The sequence below is a fragment of the Oncorhynchus clarkii genome, chromosome 10 (assembly GCF_045791955.1).
Source record: "Oncorhynchus clarkii lewisi isolate Uvic-CL-2024 chromosome 10, UVic_Ocla_1.0, whole genome shotgun sequence".
NCBI lineage: Eukaryota > Metazoa > Chordata > Actinopteri > Salmoniformes > Salmonidae > Oncorhynchus > Oncorhynchus clarkii.
In genome coordinates, this window is record NC_092156.1 from 1,677,501 (window position 1) to 1,699,396 (window position 21,896).

The 21,896-nt window shown below is 46.1% G+C and overlaps 1 protein-coding gene and 1 pseudogene across 1 annotated transcript in view; both read left to right on the forward strand.

The window, feature by feature from the left end:
* Window positions 1-14,526, forward strand: part of LOC139419786 (uncharacterized) — a 33,654-nt pseudogene extending 19,128 nt beyond the window's left edge.
* The window catches only part of LOC139419371 (cell adhesion molecule 2-like), a 478,628-nt gene that overhangs the window by 50,923 nt on the left and 405,809 nt on the right, over window positions 1-21,896 (forward strand). The gene's annotated exons all lie outside the window — the stretch shown is intronic.

Consider the following 21,896-nt stretch of genomic DNA (forward strand, 5'->3'; position numbering starts at 1 on the left):
ATTCAAGGCACCATCAGTAGACTATATTTTCTATTTTAGCAAAAGTGGGCTAAATTTACTTCAAAGAAAAAACAATAATAGCAATTTTCTATCATCCACTCAACTGAAATATTTTTAAAATATAATTGGATTGAAATACAAAAAAATAAAGTGCAAAAATCTATTAATCAAAAACAACACTTTGTTTAAGGAGAAGTAACATGCAGTGAAAACAAATATTAAATTTTAACTTTTAAACTTGAACTGAGTAAAAACTCTAAATATGTGATTGCACAGTAATGTTCACTTGTTTGAGGTTGAGGGTGATACTTGGTGGTGTCCCATCTTTTCCACAAGTTCATCAATGTTCGGGGTAAGGCTCTGAGCTGAAGAAATCCTCAGAATTGAGTGGAGGTGTTCAGCAGTAAGTCGACTTCTGTGTGATGTTTTGTTCAGGTTCATCAAAGAAAACAGTTGTTCACACAGGTATGTGCTGCCAAACATAGACAACGTTTGAGCAGCCTGGATGCGCAGCTGGGGCATTGTGCCGGGGAGGAAACGGGCGAACTCCGCAGCACCCACTGCCGCATATTTTGCCCTCAGTGCATCATTGCATTGGAGGTCAATCAACTCCATTTGGAGGTTTGGTGGTGAGCTTTCCACGTCAACAGCAAATGGGTTACCGAGCAGTTCCAACCTGCTTTTTTGTGCTTCAAAGTCAGCAAATCGGCGTCGAAAGTCAGCGGCAAGCATACCTATTTTATCAGCCAACTGTGTGCTCGGGAACGCACTGGTAGAGAGCTTCTCTTTCATGGTCTGGCAGCTGGGAAAGTGGCTCAAATTTTCTTTCCGCATCTGCGTCTCCCACAGAGTCAGTTTGGTTTTAAATGCCTTCACTGTACTGTACATATCAGAGATGACACGATCCCGACCCTGCAGCTGCAAGTTTATTGCATTCAGATGACTCGTAATGTCACACAGAAAAGCCATTTCACACAGAAACATTTCGTCTCGGAGTTGTGTTGTGTCTTTCCCTTTGCTGTCCAAGAACAGACAAATCTCCTCACGAAGCTCGAAACATCTTTGAAGCACCTTTCCCTGGCTTAGCCATCGCACCTCTGTGTGATAAGGCAAATCACCATGCTCCGTTTCTAACTCCGTCAGAAATGCCTTGAACTGGCGGTGATTCAAACCTTTGGCTCTGATAAAGTTAACTGTGCGCGTGATGATGCTCATTACATGCTCCATTTTCAAGGCTTTACCGCACAACGCTTCCTGGTGTATGATACAATGATAAGCTGTCAGCTCACCTGTCGCGTTTTCCTCTTGCATCTTTTCCCGTATCTTCGCCACCAGTCCGCTCCTGTGTCCACACATCGCAGGTGCTCCGTCGGTTGTCAAACCCACGAGTTTTTCCCAAGGCAGCTCCATCTCATTTACACATCTTGACACCTCTTCATACAAATCATGCCCCGTAGTTGTGCCATGCATAGGACGTAAAGCCAAAAACTCCTCTGTCACGCTTAGGTTGGAGTCCACTCCGCGGATGAAAATTGACAACTGGGCAATGTCAGAAATGTCGGTGCTCTCATCCACAGCCAAGGAATATGCAATAAAATCTTTTCCCTTTTTCACAAGCTGCTCTTTTAGATTGATGGACAACTGGTCTACTCTCTCGGCAATGGTGTTTCTGCTCAGACTCACATTTAAAAAGAGTTGCCTTTTTTCTGGGCAAACTTCGTCACAAACTTTAATCATGCAGTTTTTGATGAAATCCCCCTCCGTAAATGGCCGGGCTGATTTAGCGATCTCTTCTGCCAAAATAAAACTGGCCTTGACAGTTGCGTCCGCGTGTGTGTCCGCGTGTTTCGTTTCATAATGTCGTCTCAGATTATACTCTTTCAGTACCGCCACACTTTCTCCACACAGAAGACACACAGGTTTTCCAGCTACCTTCGTGAACATATACTCCGACTCCCACCTTGTTTGAAACCCCCGGTTCTCAGTATCCACCTTCCGTTTTGCCATTTTTGATGGGTATCTGAAAGTTAATTTTACTGTGATGCTGACGACTGCTGTGCCAATAAATATTGAAATGAAGCAGCCTACTGCTCGGTGCGTCACCTTTGCATTGTGGGAAATGTAGTATTGGTGCGTGTAAAAGATCTGCGGGCTGCCGGCTTGCTGCGGGCCGGTTCTAATAATAAATCAAGATCATCCCAGGGGCCGTAAAAAACCTTCTTGCGGGCCGGATGTGGCCCGCGGGCCTTGACTCTGACATATGTGGTCTACACCATCACAATAAATGCATGTAATATAGTCTACCTACACCTTCACAATAAATCCATGTAATATAGTCTACACCATCACAATAAATCCATGTAATATAGTCTACACCATCACAATAAATGCATGTAATATAGTCTACCTACACCTTCACAATAAATCCATGTAATATAGTCTACACCATCACAATAAATCCATGTAATATAGTCTACACCATCACAATAAATCCATGTAATATAGTTTACACCATCACAATAAATCCATGTAATATAGTCTACCTACACCATCACAATAAATGCATGTAATATAGTCTACCTACACCATCACAATAAATCCATGTAATATAGTCTACACCATCACAATAAATCCATGTAATATAGTCTACCTACACCTTCACAATAAATCCATGTAATATAGTCTACCTACACCATCACAATAAATCCATGTAATATAGTCTACACCATCACAATAAATCCATGTAATATAGTCTACACCTTCACAATAAATCCATGTAATATAGTCTACACCATCACAATAAATCCATGTAATAGTCTACACCATCACAATAAATCCATGTAATAGTCTACACCAGGGGTGTCAAAGTCAAATGGACGGAGGGCCAAATAAAAAAATCAGCTACAAGACGAGGGCCGGACTGTTCGAATGTTCATTGAAAAATTTTTAAATGACGCATATAGTCTAGTGAACCTAATTGAACCTACTGAAAACCTAACAAATATATTACAATATGATCAGATAAATAAAGCAATATTTTCTTATGGCTCTGTCAGTAATCTTTAATTTTCAACAGACACAAAAGACAAATTTCCTTTATATAAATATCCCCATAACATGAACATTAAATGAAAGAAACCGGTATTCAAGGCACCATCAGTAGACTATATTTTCTATTTTAGCAAAAGTGGGCTAAATTTACTTCAAAGAAAAAACAATAATAGCAATTTTCTATCATCCACTCAACTGAAATATTTTTAAAATATAATTGGATTGAAATACAAAAAAATAAAGTGCAAAAATCTATTAATCAAAAACAACACTTTGTTTAAGGAGAAGTAACATGCAGTGAAAACAAATATTAAATTTTAACTTTTAAACTTGAACTGAGTAAAAACTCTAAATATGTGATTGCACAGTAATGTTCACTTGTTTGAGGTTGAGGGTGATACTTGGTGGTGTCCCATCTTTTCCACAAGTTCATCAATGTTCGGGGTAAGGCTCTGAGCTGAAGAAATCCTCAGAATTGAGTGGAGGTGTTCAGCAGTAAGTCGACTTCTGTGTGATGTTTTGTTCAGGTTCATCAAAGAAAACAGTTGTTCACACAGGTATGTGCTGCCAAACATAGACAACGTTTGAGCAGCCTGGATGCGCAGCTGGGGCATTGTGCCGGGGAGGAAACGGGCGAACTCCGCAGCACCCACTGCCGCATATTTTGCCCTCAGTGCATCATTGCATTGGAGGTCAATCAACTCCATTTGGAGGTTTGGTGGTGAGCTTTCCACAGCAAATGGGTTACCGAGCAGTTCCAACCTGCTTTTTTGTGCTTCAAAGTCAGCAAATCGGCGTCGAAAGTCAGCGGCAAGCATACCTATTTTATCAGCCAACTGTGTGCTCGGGAACGCACTGGTAGAGAGCTTCTCTTTCATGGTCTGGCAGCTGGGAAAGTGGCTCAAATTTTCTTTCCGCATCTGCGTCTCCCACAGAGTCAGTTTGGTTTTAAATGCCTTCACTGTACTGTACATATCAGAGATGACACGATCCCGACCCTGCAGCTGCAAGTTTATTGCATTCAGATGACTCGTAATGTCACACAGAAAAGCCATTTCACACAGAAACATTTCGTCTCGGAGTTGTGTTGTGTCTTTCCCTTTGCTGTCCAAGAACAGACAAATCTCCTCACGAAGCTCGAAACATCTTTGAAGCACCTTTCCCTGGCTTAGCCATCGCACCTCTGTGTGATAAGGCAAATCACCATGCTCCGTTTCTAACTCCGTCAGAAATGCCTTGAACTGGCGGTGATTCAAACCTTTGGCTCTGATAAAGTTAACTGTGCGCGTGATGATGCTCATTACATGCTCCATTTTCAAGGCTTTACCGCACAACGCTTCCTGGTGTATGATACAATGATAAGCTGTCAGCTCACCTGTCGCGTTTTCCTCTTGCATCTTTTCCCGTATCTTCGCCACCAGTCCGCTCCTGTGTCCACACATCGCAGGTGCTCCGTCGGTTGTCAAACCCACGAGTTTTTCCCAAGGCAGCTCCATCTCATTTACACATCTTGACACCTCTTCATACAAATCATGCCCCGTAGTTGTGCCATGCATAGGACGTAAAGCCAAAAACTCCTCTGTCACGCTTAGGTTGGAGTCCACTCCGCGGATGAAAATTGACAACTGGGCAATGTCAGAAATGTCGGTGCTCTCATCCACAGCCAAGGAATATGCAATAAAATCTTTTCCCTTTTTCACAAGCTGCTCTTTTAGATTGATGGACAACTGGTCTACTCTCTCGGCAATGGTGTTTCTGCTCAGACTCACATTTAAAAAGAGTTGCCTTTTTTCTGGGCAAACTTCGTCACAAACTTTAATCATGCAGTTTTTGATGAAATCCCCCTCCGTAAATGGCCGGGCTGATTTAGCGATCTCTTCTGCCAAAATAAAACTGGCCTTGACAGCAGCCTGGCCTTGTGATTTGGCTTTTTTGAACAGAGCCTGTCGAGATTTGAGGCCTCGTTTTAATTCCTCTGCCTTTTGTAGCCTTTGTTCCATGTCCATATTCTTGTTTTTGTCCGCGTGTTTCGTTTCATAATGTCGTCTCAGATTATACTCTTTCAGTACCGCCACACTTTCTCCACACAGAAGACACACAGGTTTTCCAGCTACCTTCGTGAACATATACTCCGACTCCCACCTTGTTTGAAACCCCCGGTTCTCAGTATCCACCTTCCGTTTTGCCATTTTTGATGGGTATCTGAAAGTTAATTTTACTGTGATGCTGACGACTGCTGTGCCAATAAATATTGAAATGAAGCAGCCTACTGCTCGGTGCGTCACCTTTGCATTGTGGGAAATGTAGTATTGGTGCGTGTAAAAGATCTGCGGGCTGCCGGCTTGCTGCGGGCCGGTTCTAATAATAAATCAAGATCATCCCAGGGGCCGTAAAAAACCTTCTTGCGGGCCGGATGTGGCCCGCGGGCCTTGACTCTGACATATGTGGTCTACACCATCACAATAAATACATGTAATATAGTCTCCCTACACCATCACAATAAATGCATGTAATATGGTCTACCTACACCATCACAATAAATCCATGTAATATAGTCTACACCATCACAATAAATCCATGTAATATAGTCTACCTACACCATCACAATAAATCCATGTAATATAGTCTACACCATCACAATAAATCCATGTAATATAGCCTACCTACACCATCACAATAAATCCATGTAATATAGTCTACACCATCACAATAAATCCATGTAATATAGTCTACCTACACCATCACAATAAATCCATGTAATATAGTCTACACCATCACAATAAATCCATGTAATATAGTCTACACCATCACAATAAATGCATGTAATATAGTCTACACCATCACAATAAATCCACGTAATATAGTCTACCTACACCATCACAATAAATCCATGTAATATAGTCTACACCATCACAATAAATCCATGTAATATGGTCTACCTACACCATCACAATAAATCCATGTAATATAGTCTACACCATCACAATAAATCCATGTAATATAGTCTACACCATCACAATAAATCCATGTAATATAGTCTACCTACACCATCACAATAAATCCATGTAATATAGTCTACACCATCACAATAAATCCATGTAATATAGCCTACCTACACCATCACAATAAATCCATGTAATATAGTCTACACCATCACAATAAATGCATGTAATATGGTCTACCTACACCATCACAATAAATCCATGTAATATAGTCTACACCATCACAATAAATCCATGTAATATAGTCTACACCATCACAATAAATGCATGTAATATAGTCTACACCATCACAATAAATCCACGTAATATAGTCTACACCATCACAATAAATCCATGTAATATGGTCTACCTACACCATCACAATAAATCCATGTAATATAGTCTACACCATCACAATAAATCCATGTAATATAGTCTACCTACACCATCACAATAAATCCATGTAATATAGTCTACACCATCACAATAAATCCATGTAATATAGCCTACCTACACCATCACAATAAATCCATGTAATATAGTCTACACCATCACAATAAATCCATGTAATATAGTCTACCTACACCATCACAATAAATCCATGTAATATAGTCTACACCATCACAATAAATCCATGTAATATAGTCTACACCATCACAATAAATGCATGTAATATAGTCTACACCATCACAATAAATCCACGTAATATAGTCTACCTACACCATCACAATAAATCCATGTAATATAGTCTACACCATCACAATAAATCCATGTAATATGGTCTACCTACACCATCACAATAAATCCATGTAATATAGTCTACACCATCACAATAAATCCATGTAATATAGTCTACACCATCACAATAAATCCATGTAATATAGTCTACCTACACCATCACAATAAATCCATGTAATATAGTCTACACCATCACAATAAATCCATGTAATATAGCCTACCTACACCATCACAATAAATCCATGTAATATAGTCTACACCATCACAATAAATGCATGTAATATGGTCTACCTACACCATCACAATAAATCCATGTAATATAGTCTACACCATCACAATAAATCCATGTAATATAGTCTACACCATCACAATAAATGCATGTAATATAGTCTACACCATCACAATAAATCCACGTAATATAGTCTACACCATCACAATAAATCCATGTAATATGGTCTACCTACACCATCACAATAAATCCATGTAATATAGTCTACACCATCACAATAAATCCATGTAATATAGTCTACCTACACCATCACAATAAATCCATGTAATATAGTCTACACCATCACAATAAATCCATGTAATATAGTCTACCTACACCTTCACAATAAATCCATGTAATATAGTCTACACCATCACAATAAATCCATGTAATATAGTCTACCTACACCATCACAATAAATCCATGTAATATAGTCTACACCATCACAATAAATCCATGTAATATAGCCTACACCATCACAATAAATCCATGTAATATAGTCTACACCTTCACAATAAATCCATGTAATATATTCTACACCATCACAATAAATCCATTATTTGTTTTAGACAGGTCTAAAGAAACATGATACAAAGAAAATGTCGTCTATTTCAGAAGAACAGAACACTCTGAGTTGTCCTTATGTTAGGTCCTGATCTGGGGTGGCAGGTAACCTAGTGGTTAGAGCGTTGGGTCAGAAAACCAAAAGGTTGCTAGATCGACTCTGTCTGTCGTTCTGCCCCTGAACAAGGCAGTTAACCCACTGTTCCCCGGTAGGCCATCATTGTAAATAATAATTTGTTCTTAACTGACTTGCCTTATTTAATAATAAAATAGAAATGGCTGCACTAGTTCTATTACAAGATTGGCTTAGAATTCCTTGGTATCATGGGACTCCTGAGTGGTCTCTGCAGTCTAAGGCACTGGATCTCTGTGCAAGAGGGGTCACTGCAGTCCCTGGTTCAAATCCAGGTGGCATCACATCCGGTCGTGACTGGGAGTCCCATAGGGCTGCGCACAAATGGTCCGGGGTAGGCCGTCATTGAAAATAAAATGTTGTTCTTATCTGACTTGCCTAGTTAAATAAAGATAAAATAAAAAATAGATTTTATATTATTTTACAGTATAAAGAATACAATTGAACAGAGTCGACTCCGGGATGCTGGCCTTCTAGGCAGAGTTCCTCTGTCCAGTCTCAACGTCAACAGTGAAGAGGCGACTCCGGGATGCTGGCCTTCTAGGCAGAGTTCCTCTGTCCAGTGTCTGTGTTCTTTTGCCCATCTTAATCTTTTATTTTTATTGGCCAGTCTGAGATATGGCTTTTTCTTTGCAACCCTGTCTAGAAGGCCAGCATCCCGGTGTCGCCTCTTCACTGTTGACGTTAAGACTGGTGTGCTTTTCTTTCAAAAACAAGGACATTTCTAAGTGATCCCAAACTTTTGAATGGTTGAATATTCTAAGGCTGCATGGTGCGACTTTAATTATGATTCGAATTAAGTTGTATGAAAGACATTTTCTTGCGTCACGCTGTACACACTTCATCAGTCTCCCATTCAAATTTGACAAGCACTTGATAATATTCTCACCACGCTTCAAATTTCCCTGCGGCATCCCCCTCGTGTGGCCATAATGCCCCCTAAAAAAAATCCATGCCTTTTGCCCTTGGGCTGAATATAATCATTATAATTCCCTTCTCCCTGATGCCAATCGCTTTATTCCAAAGCACTTTTCACTAACATGGCTCTCTCAGATATCTCAATTAGTTTTAGCCAATGCTTGTCACGTGATCGGTTTCTTCTCACAGGCATCTCAGCTAAGAAGTCGGATACAAGTGAAGACAGACACATTGGGGACGCAACTGGGCACATCCCTCGTATCCAATTCCGATGTGCATGTTGAAGATATTGAAAGAACTGTCCACATTTACTTATCATCAGCCAACAAGATGAGTAGGACTAACGAACAGAAAAAGCACTAGCTTATGTCAATCTACTATCCCCCCATTGTACAAAAGTTGACCTATTCTATTGGTCAATTTGTACTTCTGCGCAAAAAAGAAATATTACAAAATACTCTGACAGCTGTGGGATGCGATAGAGCCCACATTAATACAACCAACTAACATCAACATGTAAATGAGGTTGATGCAACAGATCAGAAAGACTATTAGGCTATTTCTTCACATTATAAGGGGTGGTCTCTGTCTACCGGGGTGGTCTCTGTCTACCGGGGTGGTCTCTGTCTACCGGGGTGGTCTCTGCCTACGGGGTGGTCTCTGTGTACCGGGGTGGTCTCTGTGTACCGGGGTGGTCTCTGTCTACCGGGGTGGGCTCTGTCTACCGGGGTGGTCTCTGTCTACCGGGGTGGTCTCTGTCTATGGGGGTGGTCTCTGTGTACCGGGGTGGTCTCTGTCTACCGGGGTGGTCTCTGTCTACCGGGGTGGTCTCTGTCTACTGGGGTGGTCTCTGTCTATGGGGGTGGTCTCTGTGTACCGGGGTGGTCTCTGTGTACCGGGGTGGTCTCTGTCTACCGGGGTGGGCTCTGTCTACCGGGGTGGTCTCTGCCTACGGGGTGGTCTCTGTCTACCGGGGTGGTCTCTGTCTATGGGGGTGGTCTCTGTGTACCGGGGTGGTCTCTGTCTACCGGGGTGGTCTCTGTCTACCGGGGTGGTCTCTGCCTACCGGGGTGGTCTCTGCCTACGGGATGGTCTCTGTCTACCGGGGTGGGCTCTGTCTACCGGGGTGGTCTCTGCCTACGGGGTGGTCTCTGTCTACCGGGGTGGTCTCTGTCTATGGGGGTGGTCTCTGTGTACCGGGGTGGTCTCTGTGTACCGGGGTGGTCTCTGTCTACCGGGGTGGTCTCTGTCTACCGGGGTGGTCTCTGCCTACCGGGGTGGTCTCTGCCTACGGGATGGTCTCTGTCTACCGGGGTGGTCTCTGTCTATGGGGGTGGTCTCTGTGTACCGGGGTGGTCTCTGTCTACCGGGGTGGTCTCTGTCTACCGGGGTGGTCTCTGCCTACCGGGGTGGTCTCTGCCTACGGGGTGGTCTCTGTCTACCGGGGTGGTCTCTGCCTATGGGGTGGTCTCTGTCTACCGGGGTGGTCTCTGTCTACCGGGGTGGTCTCTGTCTATGGGGGTGGTCTCTGTGTACCGGGGTGGTCTCTGTCTACCGGGGTGGTCTCTGTCTACCGGGGTGGTCTCTGTCTACTGGGGTGGTCTCTGTCTACCGGGGTGGTCTCTGCCTATGGGGTGGTCTCTGTCTACCGGGGTGGTCTCTGTCTACCGGGGTGGTCTCTGCCTATGGGGTGGTCTCTGTCTACCGGGGTGGTCTCTGTCTACCGGGGTGGTCTCTGTCTACCGGGGTGGTCTCTGTCTATGGGGGTGGTCTCTGTGTACCGGGGTGGTCTCTGTGTACCGGGGTGGTCTCTGTCTACCGGGGTGGTCTCTGTCTACCGGGGTGGTCTCTGTCTATGGGGGTGGTCTCTTTTGTGGTCTCTGTTTACCGGGGTGGTCTCTGTGTACCGGGGTGGTCTCTGTCTACCGGGGTGGTCTCTGTCTACCGGGGTGGTCTCTGTCTACCGGGGTGGTCTCTGCCTACGGGGTGGTCTCTGCCTATGGGGTGGTCTCTGTCTACCGGGGTGGTCTCTGTCTACCGGGGTGGTCTCTGTGTACCGGGGTGGTCTCTGTGTACCGGGGTGGTCTCTGTGTACCGGGGTGGTCTCTGTCTACCGGGGTGGTCTCTGTCTACTGGGGTGGTCTCTGTCTATGGTGGTGGTCTCTGTGTACCGGGGTGGTCTCTGTGTACCGGGGTGGTCTCTGTCTACCGGGGTGGGCTCTGTCTACTGGGGTGGGCTCTGTCTACTGGGGTGGGTCTCTGTCTCCCGGGGGTGGGCTCTGTCTCCCGGGGTGGGCTCTGTCTCCCGGGGTGGGCTCTGTCTCCCGGGGTGGTCTCTGTCTACTGGGGTGGTCTCTGTCTACCGGGGTGGTCTCTGTCTACCGGGGTGGTCTCTGTCTACCGGGGTGGTCTCTGTCTACTGGGCGGTCTCTGTCTATGGGGGTAGACTCTGTCTACTAGGGTGGTCTTAGTCTATGGGGGTAGACTCTCTACTAGGGTGGTCTCTTTCTACTGTGGGTGGTCTCTGTGGCCAATAGAAACCTCTAACTAGACCAGGATTTGATCAGATCTGGCAACCACTACAAAGACAAGCCTCTTCCCTTCCTCTCTAAATCCCCCTCCGCCCTTCTCTCTCTGCCCTCCAGGCCTAGCACTGCTATGAAGAAAGATGAGAGGAGAGTGGGAAGTGAGGAAGAGGAGATGAGGAAGAGGAGATGAAGACATGAGGTGGAAGAGGAAATGAGGAAAGGGAGACGAGGAGGAGGAGAAGAAGAAGAGGAGATGCAAGGATGATGAGGAAGATCATATGAGGAAGAGGAATAGGAGATGAGGAAGAGGAGATGAGGAAGATGACAGAAGGGAGAGCAGATGAGGAGATGAGGAAGAGGAGATGAGGAAGAGGAGATGAGGAAGATGACAGAAGGGAGAGGAGATGAGGAAGAGGAGATGAGGAGATGAGGAAGAGGAGACGAGGAGAGGAGATGAACAAGAGGACAGAAGGGAGAGGAGATGAGGAAGAGGAGGAGAGGAGGAAGAGGAAAGAGAAAGGGGAGTACGACAGTATTAATACAGTATGTGAATGCTGGGAGTAGGGTGAAGGCAGGTTAACATGTACACTACTGTCAAAGGTTTTACAACACCTGCTTCTTCAAGGGTTTTTCTTTAGTTTGACTATTTTCTACATTGTAGAATAATTTTAAAAACATCAAAACTATGAAATAACACAAATTGAATTATGTGGTAACCAAAAAAGTGTTAAACAAAAGAAAATATATTTCATATTTGAGATTCTTCAAAGTAGCCACCCTTTGCCTTGATGACAGCTTTGCACACTCTTGGCATTCTCTCAACCACCTTCATGAAGTAGTCACCTGGAATGCATTTCAATTAACAGCTGTGCCTTGTTAAAAGTTAATTTGTGGACTTTCTTTCCTTCTTAATGCATTTGAGCCAATCAGTTGGCAAGAACAGCTCAGATAGGTGGATGGTCTCCTGACATCCTTAGTACCTTCAAAAACAAAACATTTTGACTTCTATGTCAAGTGATCTCCCTGTTTAAGACTTTATGTGAGTCTTTCCTTCCCCTGCACAGCCTCCACTTAGAAACGTATACATATAGGTCTATATTGAACACTGTCTGTCTGTCTGTCTGTCTGTCTGTCTGTCTGTCTGTCTGTCTGTCTGTCTGTCTGTCTGTCTGTCTGTCTGTAACAATACATATAGGTCTATATTGAACTCTGTCTGTCTGTCTGTCTGTCTGTCTGTCTGTAACAATACATATAGGTCTATATTGAACTCTGTCTGTCTGTAACAATACATATAGGTCTATATTGAACACGGTCTGTCTGTCTGTCTGTCTGTCTGTCTGTCTGTCTGTCTGTCTGTCTGTCTGTCTGTCTGTCTGTAACAATACATATAGGTCTATATTGAACTCTGTCTGTCTGTCTGTCTGTAACAATACTTATAGGTCTATATTGAACACTGTCTGCCTGCCTGTCTCCCTGCCTGTCTGTCTCCCTGCCTGTCTGTCTCCCTGCCAGTCTGTATCCCTGCCTGTCTGTCTCCCTGCCAGACACTGTCAGTGTCTGTCTGTAACAATGGTATCACTAGCTAGCAGTAACAATATGTTGTCACTCCATTGTAGTACTAAACAAACCCTTTGTTGTCTGCCTATCCCACCCAGCACCTCTCCCATCACCTCTCACAGCTCCTCTCACATCACATCTCCCAGCTCCTCTCCCAGCACCTCTCCCAGCTCCTCTCCCATCATCTATCCCATCACCTCTCCCAGCTCCTCTCCCATCATCTCTCACAGCTCCTCTCCCATCACCTCTCCCAGCTCCTCTCCCATGACCTCTCCCAGCTCCTTTCCCAGTACCTCTCTCAGCGCCTCTCCCAGCACCTCTCCTAGCACCTCTCCCATCACCTCTCCCATCAACTCTCCCAGCACCTCTCCTAGCACCTCTCCCATCACCTCTCCCATCAACTCTCCTAGCACCTCTCCCAGCCCCTCTCCCAGCCCCTCTCCCATCACCTCTCCCATCACCTCTCCCACCTCGTCTCCCAGCTCCTCTCCCAGCTCCTCTCCCACCCACCACCTCTCCCAGCTCCTCTCCCATCACCTCTCCCATCAACTCTCCCAGCTCCTCTCCCATCACCTCTCCCATCACCTCTCCCAGCCCCTCTCCCAGCCCTTCTCCCATCACCTCTCCCATCACCTCTCCCAGCTCCTATCCCAGCTCCTCTCCCATCACCTCTCCCACCTCCTCTCCCAGCTCCTCTCCCATCACCTCTCCCACCACCTCTCCCACCACCTCTCCCACCACCTCTCCCAGCTCCTCTCCCATCACCTCTCCCATCACCTCTCCCATCACCTCTCCCATCACCTCTCCCATCACCTCTCCCAGCTCCTCTCCCATGACCTCTCCCAGCTCCTTTCCCAGTACCTCTCTCAGCGCTACTCCCAGCACCTCTCCCAGCTACTTTCCCAGCACCTCTCACAGCTTCTCTCCCATCACCTCTCCCATCACCTCTCCCAGCTCCTCTTCCATGACCTCTCCCAGCTCCTCTCCCAGCCCCTCTCCCAGCTCCTATCCCAGCCCCTTTCCCAGCTCCTCTCCCAGCCCCTCACCCAGCCCCTCTCCCAGCCCCTCTCCCACCTCCTCTCCCAGCCCCTCTCCCATCACCTCTCCCAGCTCCTCTCCCATCATCTATCCCATCACCTCTCCCAGCTCCTCTCCCATCATCTCTCACAGCTCCTCTCCCATCACCTCTCCCAGCTCCTCTCCCATGACCTCTCCCAGCTCCTTTCCCAGTACCTCTCTCAGCGCCTCTCCCAGCACCTCTCCTAGCACCTCTCCCATCACCTCTCCCATCAACTCTCCCAGCACCTCTCCTAGCACCTCTCCCATCACCTCTCCCATCAACTCTCCTAGCACCTCTCCCAGCCCCTCTCCCATCACCTCTCCCATCACCTCTCCCATCACCTCTCCCACCTCGTCTCCCAGCTCCTCTCCCAGCTCCTCTCCCACCCACCACCTCTCCCAGCTCCTCTCCCATCACCTCTCCCATCAACTCTCCCAGCTCCTCTCCCATCACCTCTCCCATCACCTCTCCCAGCCCCTCTCCCAGCCCTTCTCCCATCACCTCTCCCATCACCTCTCCCAGCTCCTATCCCAGCTCCTCTCCCATCACCTCTCCCACCTCCTCTCCCAGCTCCTCTCCCATCACCTCTCCCACCACCTCTCCCACCACCTCTCCCACCACCTCTCCCAGCTCCTCTCCCATCACCTCTCCCATCACCTCTCCCATCACCTCTCCCATCACCTCTCCCATCACCTCTCCCATCACCTCTCCCAGCTCCTCTCCCATGACCTCTCCCAGCTCCTTTCCCAGTACCTCTCTCAGCGCTACTCCCAGCACCTCTCCCAGCTACTTTCCCAGCACCTCTCACAGCTTCTCTCCCATCACCTCTCCCATCACCTCTCCCAGCTCCTCTTCCATGACCTCTCCCAGCTCCTCTCCCAGCCCCTCTCCCAGCTCCTATCCCAGCCCCTTTCCCAGCTCCTCTCCCAGCCCCTCACCCAGCCCCTCTCCCAGCCCCTCTCCCACCTCCTCTCCCAGCCCCTCTCCCATCACCTCTCCCAGCTCCTCTCCCATCACCTCTCCCAGCTCCTCTCCCATCACCTCTCCCAGCTCCTCTCCCATCACCTCTTTAGACCCATCCACTTCAAACAGACATGAAACATTGATAGTAGAGGAAGCCTGTGTGTGTGTGTCCGTGTGTGTGTGTGTGTGTGTGTGTGTGTGTGTGTTTGTGTTGATGAGAGCAGATGTGACATGTTGTTCAGATGCCCTACTTCTGACCTGACTATGAATAAAACATGAAGAGAGGTGAGGAAGAGAGGAGGTGAAGAGAGGAGGAGGAGAGGAAGAGAGGAGGAGGAGAGGAAGAGAGGAGGAGGAGAAGAATAGAGGAGTAGGAGAGGAGTAGAGGATAAAGGGGGTGGAGAAAAGGAGAGGATCCCACCTCCTCACCCCATACTCCACCCTCCTTACCCCTCCTCCCCCTCCTCCCCCATCACTAATGTACTAATGGACCTAAATTGGTTTAATCTTTCACGTCAGATTGTTACAGACAGATGTTGTCTTGCTCTCTCTCTCTCTGTATGTATGTGTGTGTGTGTGTGTGTTTTGGCAGAGAGCTAAGGCTGTTGAGCTGAGTGTGCACCTAGACACTTTAACCTGATATACTGAGACAGAGGGAGAGGGGGGGAGAGAGAGAGAGGGAGAGGAAGAGAGGTGGGGGGATAGGGAGAGAGGTGGGGGGAGGGGGAGAGGGAGAGGGAGAGAGGTGGGGGGAGAGGGAAAGGGAGAAGGAGAGAGGTAGGGATAGAGAGGGAGAGAGAGAGAGGGAGAGTTTAACACTCTATATTGTGAAAGTGGAAGATTGTATATAGTTTTTTGAACAAAAAGTTGTATAAAAGTATATATTTTTATTTCACCTTTATTTAACCAGGTAGGCAAGTTGAGAACAAGTTCTTATTTACAACTGTGACCTGACCAAGATAAAGCAAAGCAATTCGACACAAACAACAACACAGAGTTACACATGGAGTAAAACAAACATACAGTCAATACTACAATAGAAAAGTCTATATTCAGTGTGTGCAAATAAGGTAAGATAAGGGAGTTAAGGCAGTAAATAGGCCGTAGTGGCTAAATAATTACAATATAGCAATTAAACACTGGAATGGTAGATGTGAAGAAGATTAATGTGCAAGTAGAGATACTGGGGTGCAAAGGAGCAAAATAAATAAATAAATACAGTATGGGGGTGAGGTAGTTGGACTATTTATAGATGGGCAGGTGCAATAATCTGTGAGCTGCTCTGACAGCTGGTGCTTAAAGTTAGTGAGTGAGATATGAGTCTCCAGCTTCAGAGATTTTTTGCCAAAGGAAGGATTGGCTTTGGGGATGACCAATGAGATATACCTGCTGGAGTGTGTGCTACGAGTGGGTGCTGCTATGGTGACCAGTGAGCTGAGACAAGGTGGGGCTTTACCTAGCAAAGACTTATAGATGACCTGGAGCCAGTGGGTTTGGTGACGAGTATGAAGCGCAGGCCAGCCAACTAGAGCATACAGGTTGCAGTGATGGGTCGTATATGGGGCTTTGGTGACAAAACGGATGGCACTGTGATAGACTGCATCCAGTTTGTTGAGTAGAGTGTTGTAGGCTATTTTGTAAATGACATCGCCGAAGTCGAGGATCGGTAGGATAGTCAGTTTTACGAGGGTATGTTTTGCAGCATGAGTGAAGAATGCTTTGTTGTGAAATAAGAAGCTGATTCTAGATGTAATTTTGGATTGGAGATGTTTAATGTGAGTCTGGACGGAGAGTTTTCAGTCTAACCAGGCACCTAGGTATTTGTAGTTGTCCACATATTCTAGGTCAGAACCGCCCAGAGTAGTGATGCTGGACGGGCGGGCAGGTGCAGGTAGCGATCGGTTGAAGAGCATGCATTTAGTTTTACTTGCATTTAAGAGCAGTTGGAGGCCACAGAAGGAGAGTTGTACGGCATTGAAGCTCATCTGGAGGTTAGTTAACACAGTGTCCAACGAAGGGCCAGAGGTATACAGAATGGTGTCGTCTGCGTAGAGGTGGATCAGAGACTTACCAACAGCAGGAGCGATATCATTGATGTATACAGAGAAAAGAGTCGGACCTGAGAATTTAACCCTGTGTCACCCCCATAGAGACTGCCAAAGGTCCAGACAACAGGCCCTCCGATTTGACACACTGAACTCTGTCTGAGAAGTAGTTAGTGAACCAGGCGAGGCAGGTATTTGAGAAACCAAGGCTGTTGAGTCTGCCGATAAGAATGTGGTGATTGACAGAGTCGAAAGCCTTGGCCAGGTCGATGAAGACGGCTGCACTGTAATGTCTCTTATCGATGGCGGTTAAGATATCGTTTAGTACCTTGAGCGTGGCTGAGGTGCACCCATGACCAGCTCTGAAACCAGATTGCATAGAGGAGAAGGCATCATCTACTGACGGGATGAGTTCAATATCCATCCAGGATACCCGGGCCAGGTCGATTAGAAAGGACTGCTCACTGAAGTGTTTTAGGGAGCGATTGACAGTGATGAGTGCTGGTTGTTTGACCACCGACCCATTACGGATGCAGGCGATGAGGCAGTGATCGCTGAGATCTTGGCTGAAAGCAGCAGAGGTGTATTTGGAGGACAAGTTGGTCAGTATGACATCTATGAGGGTGCCTGTGTTTATGGATTTGGGGTTGTACCTGGTGGGTTCATTGATCATTTGTGTGAGATTGAGGGCATCAAGCTTAGATTGTAGGATGGCCGGGGTGTTAAGCATGTTCCAGTTTAGGTCACCTAACAGCACAAGCTTTGAAGATGGATGGCAAGATGGGTGGCAATTAATTCACATATGGTGTCCAGGGCACAGCTGGGACAGATGGTGGTCTGTAGCAAGCGGCAACAGTAAGAGACCTGTTTCTGGAAAGATGGCTTTTTTTAAAGTGTTTGATTTGTTTGGGTACTGACCTGGGTAGTGAGACAGAATTCTGCTGGCTCTCTGCAGTAGATTGCCACACCGCCCCCTTTGGCAGTTCGATCTTGTCGGAAAATGTTATAGTTAGGGATGGAAATGTCAAGGTTTTTGTTGGACTTCCTAAGCCAGGATTCAGACAAAGCTAGAACATCCGGGTTGGCAGAGTGTGCTAAAGCAGTGAATAAAACAAACTTAGGGAGGAGGCTTCTAATGTTAACATGCATGAAACCAAGGCTATTACGGCTACAGACGTCATCAAAAGAGAGCGCCTGGGGAATAGGAGTGGAACTAGGCACTGCAGTGCCTGGATTCACCTCTACATCGCCAGAGGAACACAGGAGGAGTAGGATAAGAGAACGTCTAAAGGCTGTAAGAACTGGTCGCCTAGTGCGTTCAGAGCAGAGTGTAAAAGGAGCAGGTTTCTGGGCGTGAGAGAATAGATTCAAGGCATAATGAAATAATGAAAACAATAAGAAATAAGAAAGCACTCCCACACCATCACACCTCCTCCTCCATGCTTCACGGTGGGAACCACACATGCAGAGATAATCCGTTCACCTATTCTGCGTCTCACAAAGACACGGAGGTTGGAACCAGAAATCTCACATTTGGACTCATCAGACCAACGGACAGATTTCCACCGGTCTAATGTCCATTGTTTGTGTTTTTTGGCCAAAGCAAGTCTCATCTTCATATTTTTGTTCTTTAGTAGTGGTTTCTTTGCAGCAATTCAACCATGAAGGCCTTATTCACGCAGTCTCCTCTGAACAGTTGATGTTGAGATGTCTGTTGCTTGAACTGTGAAGCATTAATTTGGGCTACATTTTCAGGGGCTGGTAACTCTAATGAACTTGTCGTCTGTAGCAGAGGTAACTCTGGGTCTTCCTTTCCTGTGGCATTCCTCTGGTTTGATGAAACCAATATTAAACTATTTGACCTGAATGCCAAGCGTCACGTCTGGAGGAAACCTGGCACCATCCCTACAGTGAAGCATGGTGGTGGCAGCATATTGCTGCGGGGATGTTTTTCAGTGGCAGGGACTAGGAGACTAGTCAGGATCGAGGTAAAGATGAATGGAGCAAAGTACAGAGAGATCCTTGATGAAAACCTGCTTCAGGGCGCTCAGGACCTCAGGTTGGGGCGAAGGTGTATGTGCGTGTGTGAGATCTTGTGTAAGTGCATGTGTGTGTGTGTGTTTCCATGCGTCCATGTGTTTGTGTAGATTGCTGACTCAAATGGCTAACATCAGACATGCTGTGTTTGTCACACCCTGATCTATGGTCCCTGTTCTCTGTCCCTGGTGGTCCTCTATGGTCCCTGGTCTCTGTCCCTAGTGGTCCTCTATGGGCCCTGGTCTCTGTCCCTGGTCTCTGTCCCTTGTGGTCCTCTATTGGCCCTGGTCTCTGTCCCTAGTGGTCCTCTATGGTCCCTGGTCTCTGTCCCTGGTCTCTGTCCCTAGTGGTCCTCTATGGACACTGGTCTCTCCTCCCTCGTGGTCCTCTATGGTCCCTGGTCTCTATCCCTGGTCTCTGTCCCTGGTCTCTGTCCCTAGTGGTCCTCTATGGTCCCTGGTCTCTGTCCCTGGTCTCTGCCCCTAGTGGTCCTCTATGGTCCCTGGTCTCTGTCCCTGGTCTCTGTCCCTAGTGGTCCTCTAAGGGCCCTGGTCTCTGTCCCTGGTCTCTGTCCCTAGTGGTCCTCTATGGGCCCTGGTCTCTGTCCCTGGTCTCTGTCCCTCGTGGTCCTCTATGGGCCCTGGTCTCTGTCCCTGATCTCGGTCCCTTGTGGTCCTCTATGGTCCCTTGTCTCTGTCCCTAGTGGTCCTCTATGGTCCCTGGTCTCTGTCCCTGGTCTCTGTCCCTGGTCTCTGTCCCTGGTCTCTGTCCCTAGTGGTCCTCAATGGTCCCTGGTCTCTGTCCCTGGTCTCTGTCCCTAGTGGTCCTCTATGGTCCCTTGTCTCTGTCCCTAGTGGTCCTCTATGGTCCCTGGTCTCTGTCCCTGGTCTCTGTCCCTGGTCTCTGTCCCTAGTGGTCCTCAATGGTCCCTGGTCTCTGTCCCTGGTCTCTGTCCCTAGTGGTCCTCTATGGTCCCTGGTCTCTGTCCCTAGTGGTCCTCTATAGGCCCTGGTCGAAAGTGTCTGTAGTGATGATCAGTAGTGAGGGTCTGTTGTGAGGGTCTGTTGTGAGGGTCTATAGTGAGGGTCTGTAGTGATGGTTTGTTTTGAGGGTCTGTTGTGATGGTCTGTAGTGAGGGTTTGTAGTGATGGTCTGTAGTGATGGTCTGTAGTGATGGTTTGTTGTGAGGGTCTGTAGTGATGGGCTGTTGTAATGGTCTGTAGTGATAGTTTGTTTTGAGGGTCTGTTGTGATGGTCTGCAGTGATGGTCTGTAGTGATGGTCTGTTGCGAGGGTCTTAGTGATGGTCTAAATTGAGGGTCTGTAGTGATGGTTTGTTGTGAGGGTCTGTTGTGATGGTCTGTTGTGATGGTCTGTAGTGATGGTCTGTAGTGATGGTTTGTTGTGAGGGTCTGTAGTGATGGTCTGTTGTAATGGTCTGTAGTGATAGTTTGTTGTGATAGTTTGTTGTGATGGTCTGTAGTGATGGTCTACAGTGATGGTTTGTAGTGATGGTCTGTTGCGAGGGTCTGTAGTGATGGTCTGTAGTGATAGTTTGTAGTGATGGTCTGTAGTGAGGGTTTGTAGTGATGGTCTGTAGTGAGGGTTTGTAGTGATAGTCTGTAGTGAGGGTCTGTAGTGATGGTCTGTAGTGATGGTTTGTTGTTATGAATCATATTTCGAAAACAGGGCCCGGCATCTTAAGACTAAATTCATTGTTTGAACCTTCGTAGGAGCATCGTTACATCCGCTTCCTAAAACCAACTGGTAATATCATTGCACTTGAAAACACTCATAATATGACGCCTGCCTCAGACCACTAGTAGAACAGCTATGTGCTTCTTTTATTTTTGCCATTCTGCATCACTTTAAACAGAAGAGATCTCTGCTAAACATATAATGAAATTAAAATAGAGATGACTGCATTAAAAGGTAAACAGCCTATCGACAGTATAGACTATGGGTCTATATATTTGTATATGCAGTACATTCATGTTCATTCAATTTAGTTGATTTTCTTTCTATTTTGTCTGCTGTCAAATGTTTGCCTCAATATATTTATTTATTTAATTATTATATTGATCCATCATCTTGATATAGTGCATTATTGCGTTAGAATAAGCCTCCTTAATATTTGTAACAATGGGTATTATCTCTCTAGGATCTGATCTCTCATCAGTATTGTGGAATAATTGTAATGTTAAGGTCAGATTTGATTGGAGAAAGCTGAGCCGAGATCGTCACTGCTTTTCTTCCCCATCAGTATCGACACTATGCCTCAACGACGCACTTAATGAACATTCTCTCTGCGTGGTGTTTTATAAACCTTCTCTCTGCGTGGTGTTTTATAAACATTCTCTCTGCGTGGTGTTTTATAATCATTCTCTCTGCGTGGTGTTTTATAAACATTCTCTCTGCGTGGTGTTTAATCATTCTCTCTGCGTGGTGTTTTAATCATTCTCTCTGCTTGGTGTTTTAATCATTCTCTCTGCGTGGTGTTTTAATCATTCTCTCTGCGTGATGTTTTATAAACATTCTCTCTGCGTGGTGTTTTAAAAACATTCTCTCTGCGTGGTGTTTTATAAACATTCTCTCTGCGTGGTGTTTTAGAATCGTTCTCTCTGCGTGGTGTTTTATAAACATTCTCTCTGCGTGGTGTTTTATAAACATTCTCTCTGCGTGGTGTTTTATAATCATTCTCTCTGCGTGGTGTTTTAATCATTCTCTCTGCGTGGTGTTTTATAAACATTCTCTCTGCGTGGTGTTTTAGAATCATTCTCTCTGCGTGGTGTTTTAGAATCATTCTCTCTGCATGGTGTTTTATAAACATTCTCTCTGCGTGGTGTTTTAGAATCGTTCTCTCTGCGTGGTGTTTTATAAACATTCTCTCTGCGTGGTGTTTTAGAATCATTCTCTCTGCGTGGTGTTTTATAAACATTCTCTCTGCGTGGTGTTTTATAATCATTCTCTCTGCGTGGTGTTTTATAATCATTCTCTCTGCGTGGTGTTTTATAAACATTCTCTCTACGTGATGTTTTATAAAAGTTCTCTCTG